Source organism: Equus caballus, chromosome 29 (assembly GCF_041296265.1).
Source record: "Equus caballus isolate H_3958 breed thoroughbred chromosome 29, TB-T2T, whole genome shotgun sequence".
In the NCBI taxonomy this organism is placed as follows: Eukaryota; Metazoa; Chordata; class Mammalia; order Perissodactyla; family Equidae; genus Equus; species Equus caballus.
The window spans coordinates 19,349,153-19,360,057 of record NC_091712.1 but is presented as its reverse complement, the minus strand read 5'-3'; the positions used below and the strand labels follow the sequence as shown (position 1 = coordinate 19,360,057).

At 45.6% G+C, this 10,905-nt stretch overlaps 1 long non-coding RNA gene across 1 annotated transcript; it reads left to right on the top strand.

Annotated features, from left to right (window-relative positions):
- The first annotated feature begins 4,955 nt into the window (after positions 1-4,955).
- Positions 4,956-10,253, top strand: LOC138921385 (uncharacterized). Its single transcript, XR_011433919.1, has 2 exons — positions 4,956-5,871; positions 5,962-10,253. It is a non-coding gene; the product is annotated as an uncharacterized lncRNA (long non-coding RNA).
- The last annotated feature ends 652 nt before the right edge of the window (positions 10,254-10,905 follow it).

Here is a 10,905-nt window from a genome sequence, read left to right as displayed (position 1 = left end):
TGTTACTCAGCAATGTATATCAAAGACAGCAGGAACTGAACCTTCTCTCAGACCCATTAAACTTAGTTTTCTAGTCATGTCCCTTTGGAAAAATCCCAAACTTGCTTGGCTGAGCTGGTAGGAGAGGGGGTTTTCCAATCATAGGCAAATGTCTCTGCGTCTATAGGAGAGCTCTTAGAGGCCTGTGGAATGGTGGCCCAAGGATTTTCATCCAGCCATCCGCACTAGAGGTCTGAAGTTGGGACTGAGAGGGAGCCAACCGATTGTGCACTGAGCAAGCCTGTTGACCTTTCATCTTCTAGGAAAGCGCTTGGAGGGGAGCGCATTTTAAGGCCACAGAAAAGCTTCAGGTTGAAGATGAAAATGGAACTCTCTTGACCCCTTTAGTTACAGGCCAGGTCCCAGCACAGTCATAGTGATAAAATATGCTTGAGAATTTGCTGTATACAGGAATACCAACCTGACACAGAGCAGACACACAATAATACTCGTAGACTAATGTGACAGAGGTAGTGGTAGTAGCAGCAATAATAGTAATAAACATAAACATTTATTCTGTGCCTCTTCTCTTGCCAAATACTGTATCAAGGCATTTCGATTCTTCTTCTCATTAATTCTCACAACCACCCTATGAGGTAAGTATTGCTATCTCCACTTTGCAAGTGAAAAAAACAAAAGCACAGAGTGTTAAGCTACCCAGCACAGCTGAGCAGTGTTCTTGCCAGGCGTCCTGGCCCATGGGTGGGCGGGTCGTGGAAGGAAGGCACGACTCTGAGGACCACTCAGAACAGTATAAAAGCTGAGCCTGTGTGTGTCCAGGTAGTCCGGCTCTTACTCCTCGACCTTCACAACTTCTCACAAGCTTGCTAATGATCTCTGGGCTGGCCTCGCTACGCCCAGGAACGCGCTGCTGTGTTTCTGCAGGTTCTTCACCTTTTGAACAGATTCTGTCTGGTATGCTTCAACAGAGAATTCCTTGCCCTCCTCTCAATCCCCGGGGCATTTGGCTCTCGAGATAAGTGGGCCAGGACCTACCAGCCGCCAGCGCCAGGGTTACCCGCTGAGCAATCTCATTTATTTCAGGTCCCGTCTACACCACTTTCCCATGTCTGGAATATCTAGAAACACATTTAGGAAACTGAGAAACAAAGCCACCTTCTTGAGATAAGGAATATTTCAGAAGGAGCCTAAAAATAAAGTGCAATCGTGATCTGCATCTGCCTGTGTGTCAGACTGGCCTGCCTGAATTTTGTCTGAAAGGCACTGGCTGCAGGATGTCAGGCAAGAAGTAATTTCAACTTCTGAGTCTCCATGTTTATCTCTAACATCACTGTCCCACAGAGTAGGCATCAGCCACTTGAAATGTGCTGTCAATGTAAAATGCATGCTGAACTTCCAAGATGAAGTACAAAAAAATTTAAAATAATATCATTCCTATGTTATCATGAACCACTTATCGGTCAGTGAATCAATATAGCGTCATTACTAATTTTCACATGGATTACATGAAGAAATTATGATATTTCAAATATATCGGACTACATACAATGTATTATTAAAATTTTTTCCTAATGCAATCATGATCTGGATTTAGCCAGCCTGCCCTGTGTGCTTAATACAGAGCGATCGCGGCTTGGCAGGAGCCCATGGGGGCCCAGGGCAACGCTGAGCCCCTGTGCGAAGATGGACGGGTGAGTCCACAGAGGGACAGGGGGACAGAGGGATTTGTGGTCCTGTGGGCACATTTGTCTTCTAAATTCTTTCTGAATTCACCCCAAGTTCATTACTGCTTTGTTATCCTCTGGGCAGAAGGAATTAAAACTTTAAAAAAATTTCCAGTGAAGAAATAGATCAAAGCAGCTACATTGGGTCAGTGGCGTGCAGGATAAATATTATTTCGTGGCTCACATAAATCTTCTGGCTGCCTGGGCAAGACATTGATAAGGCACTTGCATGTCTCTTGTCTCCACCGCACATTCCCTCCACCCTGGGGACCTCTTCTTTTGATTTCTCTGAGGGGCCCCTTGTGATAGTTTAATAACTAGAAGCAAAGGCAATCAGCTGTGGAGGAAGACCTCCTGTTCCAGGCAGACCCAAGATGCTTTTCAGATCCCCGGCCGCCATGGTAACTTCTGGGAGGGCTGGATGTTTGGTATGTTGTTACATTGGAAAGCCATTTCTATTCTCTGCTTGAGTCTGCGTTACCACAGGCCATATAACTTTTTGGCCCCATTACCTCCAAGGTAGTGATTGGAGATGATCTTAGTGTACTTTTTTTCTTCTTTGAGGAAGATTAGCCCTGAGCTAACATCTGCCACCAATCCTCTTCTTTTTCCTGAGGAAGACTGGCCCTGAGCTAACATGCATGCCCATCTTCCTCTACTTTATATGTGGGATGCCAGCCACAGCATGGCTTGATGAGCAGTGCGTAGGTCCACACCCGGGATCCAAACCAGTGAACCCCGGGCCACCAAAGCGGAAAGTGCCAACTTAACTGCTGTACCACCAGGCGCCCCGATCTGAGTGCACTTTTGAAAGTGCCGTGTGAAAAATGGGATCTTCAGAGGAGCCGCCAGCAGCTGGGGGCAGCTAATGCTGGAAGGATCCTGGGCGCTCTGGGCTGAAGGGCCCTTCAGCAGGGAGGCAGCAGACTCGCCAATGTGTGATGATAAAAACAGGTTGCCTTACTAAACAGTCGCCATGTGCCAGGCACGCTTTCAAGGACTTGGCAGACATTGTCTCATTTGATCCTCACAGCAACTCTGTTGGGTATTCCCCCTTGTTCTCCAATTTTTACTGATGAGAAAGTATGTAACTCACCCAAGGTCACACAGCTAGTAAGTGGCAAAGTCAGAAATCAAAATCACATCTGTGATCCCCAAGCCCAGGCTCTGAACCCCTGAGCTCCGGAGCTCAGACGACCAGGCCCCTTGTGCTCTGCTCCTACGCTTTCAGCGACACTGTCAAACTCGAAGAATTTTTCTGGCTTTCTTGACGAAGGAAGTTTTCCAACCAGGCCCTGATACATTTAGACTTTCTATTGCCAACACACGTCTCTCTCAGTTTGAGTTTATTCGGAGGTCATTGTCCATACGATCCAGAGCTGCTGCTACAGTTGTTCTCCATACAGCTCTGGGAGGGTTCCATCCACTTTGATTTTGTTCAGTGCACAACCTGCACAGTGGTATACAGGACCTGGCACAAAGATGGTCAAATGGTCCCTAATTTACTTATCACCAGTTCCTATCCTCCCATCTCATCCAGATGAATACAGAGCAAGGTGCCATGTGTCAAAAATGTCCCATAGCATTGACTTAAATATCCTGGGCTGCTTCTCAACTTATTGAAGATAATTCACTTAATTTCCAAGGGACCCGCTCCGTGGCTTGCTTCTCCCATCTTTCTTTAGGTAAAGTCGTGAGAACGAGAAACTTGTCACAAATGAAATCACTTCTGGGACTGTGACTGTAAGAGAGCCTGTGTGGTTTATGACGTTCATCTACAAGGTCATGGGACTTATATTTTAACATAAAAATTCCTAAACCAACATATATCATTGAGGTTTCTTCAGAACGCATATGTGGATCGCTTGATAATTACTTTCAGGGCTGCCTCATCTTTTTGTTAAATAGCCTCGAGTGATTCAAAAAAACCCTTTTTTTAAAAAAAAAATTGAGGTTATATTTGATTTGGGAAAAAGGTGATCAAGAAAGAGTTTTATCTACCAAAAAAAAGTAAGATGAGAAAATAACGACACTGTTTTTCTTGTGTTAGTTTATAAACAGGCTCATGAAAAATTTCCGAAAGATATTTTCAAATATATTCTGAGGGATGGCATCATCTTGAAACAAATGTGGTTGTTGTAAAGAAAAATAGCCATTGGGTCTATAAAAGTAAGATTTAAAAGAAATATTTTATTTCTTTTTAGTCCCTTCTGTCATGAAAGGTTTGCACTCGGTTCCTGGTGCTCTGCTCCTGATTGCATGCTAAAGAATACAAGGTAAAAATAAATGAAAATAACTGCCCCCAAATGCTAAATTGAACTCTGTGGCTTGGCATAAAATGTAGGGCTTATGTTTAAAAACTTATTTTTAAAAGAAAAGTAATTCAGAGGAGGAGAAACCACTGAAACAGTAGTTCCTCTGCCAACTTTAGCTCCTGACCATCGAGATGCCTGGCAACAAAATGTTCCATAAATTCGACTGCCAAGGCGCAGCCTCGGGCTGCCTCTGCGCTCGCCCGCGCGCACTTGCTCGGAGTATTACTTATTATGGAGAAAGGCCAGCTTGCTGATGTATCTGCCGTGAATTGGCTTCTGAACCCCAGACTTAGGCAGAGGGGCCCCGCCGCCGCCGCACGCCGGCAGGGGCAGGTGCAGGGCTCCTGGAGGAGCCAGCGTGCACGTTCCCAGCAGGGCACCAGGTCCCCGCAGGACCGAGGGCAGAGCTGAGCGTGCGCGGTCACACCCCTCCTGAGTGTACCGATCAGATAAGCCACCCCACTTTCCCGGGGGCCTGGTTAGTGAGGGAGGAAGGCCAGGAGCGTCACAGCCTTGCAGCTCCCTCCACCGGGGTGGAAATATTAGGGGTGCCTCTCTCTGCGTGTTAAACTATTAAGTGGGAAAGAGCACACGGACTCTTCTCTTAGGCTCTCCCCAACTCGCTGACGTCCCATGCCACCCCCTTAACAACACGCCTGCTGCAGAGAAAGTAGCACTAAACGTTAGTTATTACAGCATTATCTTGAGGTCCCTGTTTCTTTCTCTGCAAAATGAGCTTCTTGGACACGCTTTTCTCCAGGGTCCCTCCCAGTTATGGAATTTGAAAACAACTTGCTTTTTGACTACAGTCGTTTATACAATAGCCTGGAGCTGGACTAAATTAAACCTTCTCCCCCTGAGCCAGTTGGCTTGTGTAAACACAGCCTGCTGGGCCCCCTCCCTGCTGTTACTGAGAAGTGGTGCTGGGACATGGAAAAAAATAAGCTGGTCTCCCTGGTGAGGTGCTCCGTGGGTGCATGGGACTGGTCCGGGAGACAACCTTGGGTGTATTTAGAAGGGGAATTAATTGTTTAGAGAGAGAACAGGAAGATTAGTGAACACAAGAGAAAAGAAGAGAAAGGAAAGGAAGAACACAGAACCCAAAACCGAAAAGCAAGTGATTAAGACAATGCAGAAACGGCGATAATCTAACAGAGAAGCGGACCTGCAAGCTGAAGACTCACATTCACGCAGGTAAGCCGTAACAGAAGGTGCCCATCCTCCTGTCCAGGGTGGGCAGCGTCGGAACTTGATCCTTTCTCAGCACCAAACTGTTGTCATTTTTAAAATTAGAATCCTGAGAAAGGAAATGTGCTTGAGGGCTATAGGCAAAAGAACATGATCTTACAGGATGGATTAAAAGTGTGAAAATGAGCCAGCAGGCCCCTCAGTAAAGACATTACTCTAGACCGGTGGTTCTCAAGCGGGTCCAGGGGACATTTGGCAATGCCGGACACACTTTGGTTGTCACAACTGGAACTGGGGTGCAACTGGCATCTAGTGGGTGGAGTCCAGGAATGCTGCTCAACTTCCTCCAATGCACAGGACAGCCCCTCACCCCAAAGAACTTTCCAGTCCAAAATGTCAATGGCGCCAAGGCTGAGAAATCCTGGTCTAGACCGGGGCAGCACAAATGCAAGATGCAGCGCTAAAATGCTGGTGGGTTTTTAGGCTTTTCACTGCCATCAGAAGCAAAACTTTATATGGTGCCAGGGGCCCCTGAAGCTGAGAGCCCGCTGATCAATCTGTTTTCGATCTGACTTCCACATACACAGAGTCAGCCCTTTCAAGTGTTGGTTGGCTCCCCCGAGGGACAATAAAAAACCCGCCAGGTAAGTGTATTCCATGTTTTCAAGCTGAAACGGTTCAGTCTTGAAGCTGCAGATATGTGATCGGTGTTCTCTGAAACCCTTTTCCTATAGAAAGAAGAGGCCGGAGAGTCTTTAGTAAGGAAGTCAGAAGCTGCCTCACTGTACAAGTCAGGCCACACGAGCCTGTCTGGCAAGTCATGGTTCCAAGGCAAGAGGCCCCCTGCCTGGTTGGAAAGTTGGAAAAGGTCCCACCTGCATACCGAATTGCCCCTCGAGAAAAGGTTACAGAAAACTCATCATCCAGGCAGGCAAGGCCCAGATAGAAAAGATTAGTTAGCAATGGGAGAATGGAAAGTTCTAGATAAACTTCAGGCTATTTTGAGATCTAAAGATATTGCCCACAGGAGCTTGAGCATGTGGTTAGACTTTGGATAGGCGAGAGTCCACGTTCCCCAGTGAGATGGTCCGCCACCACCCCAGCTTCTCTCGGAATAACCAGCTGCACCCCAGGCCTTGCGGTTCCCTCTCGTCTGCCCGCCTTCTCCTAGCTCGGATGGCAGGGCCACGCAGAGGTCCCCTGCTGTGCGTCAGGCAGAGAGCCCCACATCCCCAGCGGTCCACCTCTGCAGAGACAGGAGCTGGGCTGGGACCGACTCCACCACCTCAGCAAGGAAGCCTCGCTCAGGAGTGCCACCTACTGGAGGAAGGGAGAAGGGCAGAAAAACAGTCCAAGAATTCAAAGGTGGGCCGGACGGGTGATTCCATTTCTACTTTCCAATTCTGGTCAAAGCTATGCGCCAAAGTGCTTCCTTTAGGCCCCAATTTGACATGGCTGGCTTTACTTTGGCGTTAAAAATTATCCTAGATCAACGGTAAAAAATATTGCTAGAGGACCTGGCCAGGGACTTAGACCAGAGGTAGGAATGAGTGCTCATCTCTGAGGCCCAGCTGGTGGACCTCCTGGGGCTGCCTGGAGGCTGGGGCGAGAGGGAGTCTGAGGATTGTCTGGTGTAATCAAGAAGGCTGGTAGCACATGGCTGCCGGCCTGGCCTGGGAAGGAGTGCCACTATCTGGTCACAGTGTCCACCTCTGACCTGGGTAATGGAGACACAACCAGGCTTGACCACATGTTTCTGTACCACAGAATTTCTGTCTGAAAAGAAGATTCGAATCAATGGTCAACAAGAAGGAATTCAGGGTTCAGAAAGTTAGCATGTTGGTCACCCTTATTAACGTTTCCCATTTCCAATTAGGATTCTGATTTTAAAATGCTGCCTTTAGCAAATTTTAGAACATGGCAGAGCTTAAAGGCTAGCCCTTTGCGGGCCCAATTTACACTCAGTAAAGAAAATGAAGGCACGAAGTAGATGCGTGACATTGAAGCCCTCGTTCACATTTTATCTGGAGAAAAGACTGGGGCTTCCGGCTACTCCTATTAAATCTGCCATCATTCTAATCATTATTTAGTGAGTTCCTTCCATATGCAAAGCACTCTGCTGGGCAAACTGGCTTTCTAGTGTAACCGTCACACGTCATCTGAGGTAGGTAGGTATTGTACCATTTTGTAAACTAAGAACCCGAGGAAGTTCCTAGAAGCCAGTGGCTTGCCCAAGGTAACTCTGTCAGTAGATGATTGAGTTCTTTATAGCCACGCTGTCTCGTCTCCTGCGTATAGAGCCAGACTTCAGAGCGTGAAGGAAGGCAAAGGAATTTCTGCAGGATCTGCTTAACCGAGTGGAGTCATAAGCAAGTTGTAAGTGGTGCTGTTTGTGAGGGACCAGCTTGGAATCTCATGCTTAGAATTCCCGTGTGACAGCAGCATGACAGGACTTCTCCATCGCACAAGATGGCGGGCCACAGAGACAAGGAGGGCGTCAGTGAGTTCGGACAACAGCAGGAGGGAGAGATGTGGGGGTAAGGATTACATAGACCAGGATCCAAGGCTTCTCTTTTCTCTCATTTTATGAGAACATATGGGTGTTGTGGTTCATATATTTGAACCCTCATTAATAAATATTAAGATAGTAAGTGTCCATTTATTAAATGTTAATCACTCATCAGATTTGTAAATTAAACCTCATGCCTGTAACAAATTAAATTAAAATAATTAAGTCAAAAGAGAGAACAGTAGATGGAGGGGAATTGTGTTCTGAAACTTCGTTTTTGGTTTTCTTTCCCCAAAAGAACACCAGGCCAGGATGAACTTCAAATATGAAGCAACGCCACAAATAACGTGCATTCTGTTCTTACCTCCACGCCTTACTGAAACCTCCATTCCCTCTTCCTCCACTAAGTTCCTTCCTTTAACAATCAGGCCACTGTCCCTGAGACTTGGCAAGGGCCTTTGACATAACCAACAGCAAGGGAAATGTTTTAACAGCTCCGCTAATACGGCAACAGAGGTTGATTGTTATCAGACAGACACTTGGGGCAGAGCTGTGTGCTTCCTCAGGCCCACCTGCTCTGCTTGGAGGGCTGCTGACTGCGCGGGCCAAGGCCCCCAAGGCCGAGGATTAACTCTTGGGCTAAAGAGTGGGGACCGCAGCGCGCAGAGATTTGGAGCCCACGACAGTGAGATTTGAGTCCAGATTCTTTTTCCCAGAATCTGTGACCTCTGGCAAATTGCTTAATATTTTTAAAGCCCCATGTGCTTAGCACCTTACCTGGCACATAGTAAGCACTCAATAAATAGTAGTGGTCTTGCTTCCTTTAATTTTTTTTACAATTTGAGTTATTATATATTTTTGTTCATAAATCTTAAATGTAGACTTTGATGAATTTCTAGATATATAAACATGACCCAGATCAAAATATAGAACGTTTCTAACACCTGGAAGGCTCCATCTCGCCTCTTTCTCATTATACCTGCCTTTCCTGATGTCTGTCACCAAGCACATCTTGACAGTTCTTGAACTTTCTGAAAATTTCATAGCTCAGGATATATTCTTTTGGTGTCTGGTTTCTTTCACTCAGCGTTACGTCTCAGTCCGTGTTGCTTTGTGTATCAGGAGGCTGTTCTATTTTATTGAACAGTATTCTGTTGTGTGAATACACTGCAATTTATTTATCCATTTTGCTGTGATGGACATTTGGGTTATTTCCAGTTTGGGGCTGTTACAAACAAGTCTGCTATGAACCTTCTTGTACGTGTCTTATTATTTTTTATAGGCATAGAATATGAAGTCTGCTTCCCTCATTACTGGTAAACCGACTGTTCCAAAACCATTTTTCTCTTCTGCTTTTCTCATCTATCATTTCGGTGAATATATTCAAATACTGACTGCAGCTATTTCTAATTTTTTCCATTTCTGTGTCTCTCACAGAATAATAGATATAAAATAGATACAAAACTATTTATTTAACTTAAAAAAATCCACAATTGTCTGCTCCTTCTTTCCACAAGTATTTCTTTAGACTAAATTATAAGACAAGAAATGTGCTCTAGGAAAGACAGATTAGCCTGATACAACTCTTACTGTCAAAAGCTTCTAATCTACAGGAGGATGTCCACATCCAATAACAGTTATGGGGAACGATGTGCAAAGTGCAATAAGAGAGGTTCAGATAAGATGCCACAGGAGTCCACAGGAGGAATCTGAGGAATCGTCATTCCCAAACAATTCTTCTTCCTGAAGTTCAAACCCCGTAGAAGGTCCATATCACTTGTAAATGCAGTCAAGCGGAATTTAAATCTGTAGACATGTATCAAGAGCCTATGAAGACGGTGTGCAAGACACGTTGCATGTTTAAAGAATTCTAAGACGAAAAGTATTCCCAAAATGACAGGGTTCATTTGGTGCAGAGTCTCCTCCAACCCATTTGCCCAGAAATAAATATTTCCCATTTTATTTTGCCCTTAATGTCAAGTAAAACCCCCATTTACCTCAAGTTCTTCTGAAACCACCGAGGAAGGATAGTTCACTTTCTCCAAGTAACCGGGGAAACTGAGGCACAAAGAAATTGAATGCATTTAACTGAAAGCTTTAAATAAGGGATACATAGGTTAAAAGAACAAACAAGGACACTACAGGTTGCTGAGAGAAGTTTCGCTGAAGCCTTCTCTTCTTGTCTCAGACATAAGGGCTCCCTGTACGCTTTCGGTTCTGTTCCAGCACACGGCGGAGAGGCCGGCCTGTGGTGCGGAAGATGCAAACGAAGCAACAGCAAAAAGTTGGCCGCTGGTTATGAGACGATTCCTTAAATGAGTATTTTTCTGTATTTACCTGCATGTGAAAGTCTCAGAGACTTTCTACTCAAAACATAGGAGACTATCAGACATGGTGCAAAGTGCCACTCCTCCCTCTCTGTCACACCCTATACAAATCAACACTACAGGCCCCCGTGGAGCATCAGGCAGGGGAGACCGCCTAGAAATTGTGAAATAAATATCTTTTAAATATAAATATTTGTTTCAATTTTTTTATTTTTAGACAAATTCACTGCAAATATAAAAATAAACAGTAATAACGATCTAGCCATTCTCACTAAATTGAAGAGTGTAGTTCTGAAGGCTCAGACAATAAAATCCCTCTGTCTGTAGCAAAGCTCCACCCTGCTGTCTGGAGGCTTCTGCCCGGTGTGGGTGTGTGCGGAACGCCCGCCCTCCCTCTGCCCACAGGATTTCCATTGACGTAGGTGGGAACCCTGGCTTCCAAATATATAACCCCAAATAGGTCAGTAAAGGAGGCCTGTCACAAAAGGGAATCTGTCTTTCAAATTCCACTGTGTGACAGCTCCCATGACAGAAAGTCAGAGGAACCCAAATATTAATGCTCTGCTCTGCTTGTTTCAGTGAATAGGCCTTAACTAGAAAAGTCACTTAGCAGCAGTGTCTGTGAGCTTCTATTCACAGCTGTAGTGATGTTTCATCAATAGAAATCCCTTCTACCTTGAACCTTTAAAGATGAAGAGGTTAACGCAGCCCGGACATCACACCAAAGCTGCACGGGGATTCAGAATGGCAAGAAAAATGCAAAATGCGTGTAGGGCCGATCCAGCTTGCATCTGGGATAGCCTGTGTACCCAGTGCAGCAATCCGTCATAACAAACGCATCC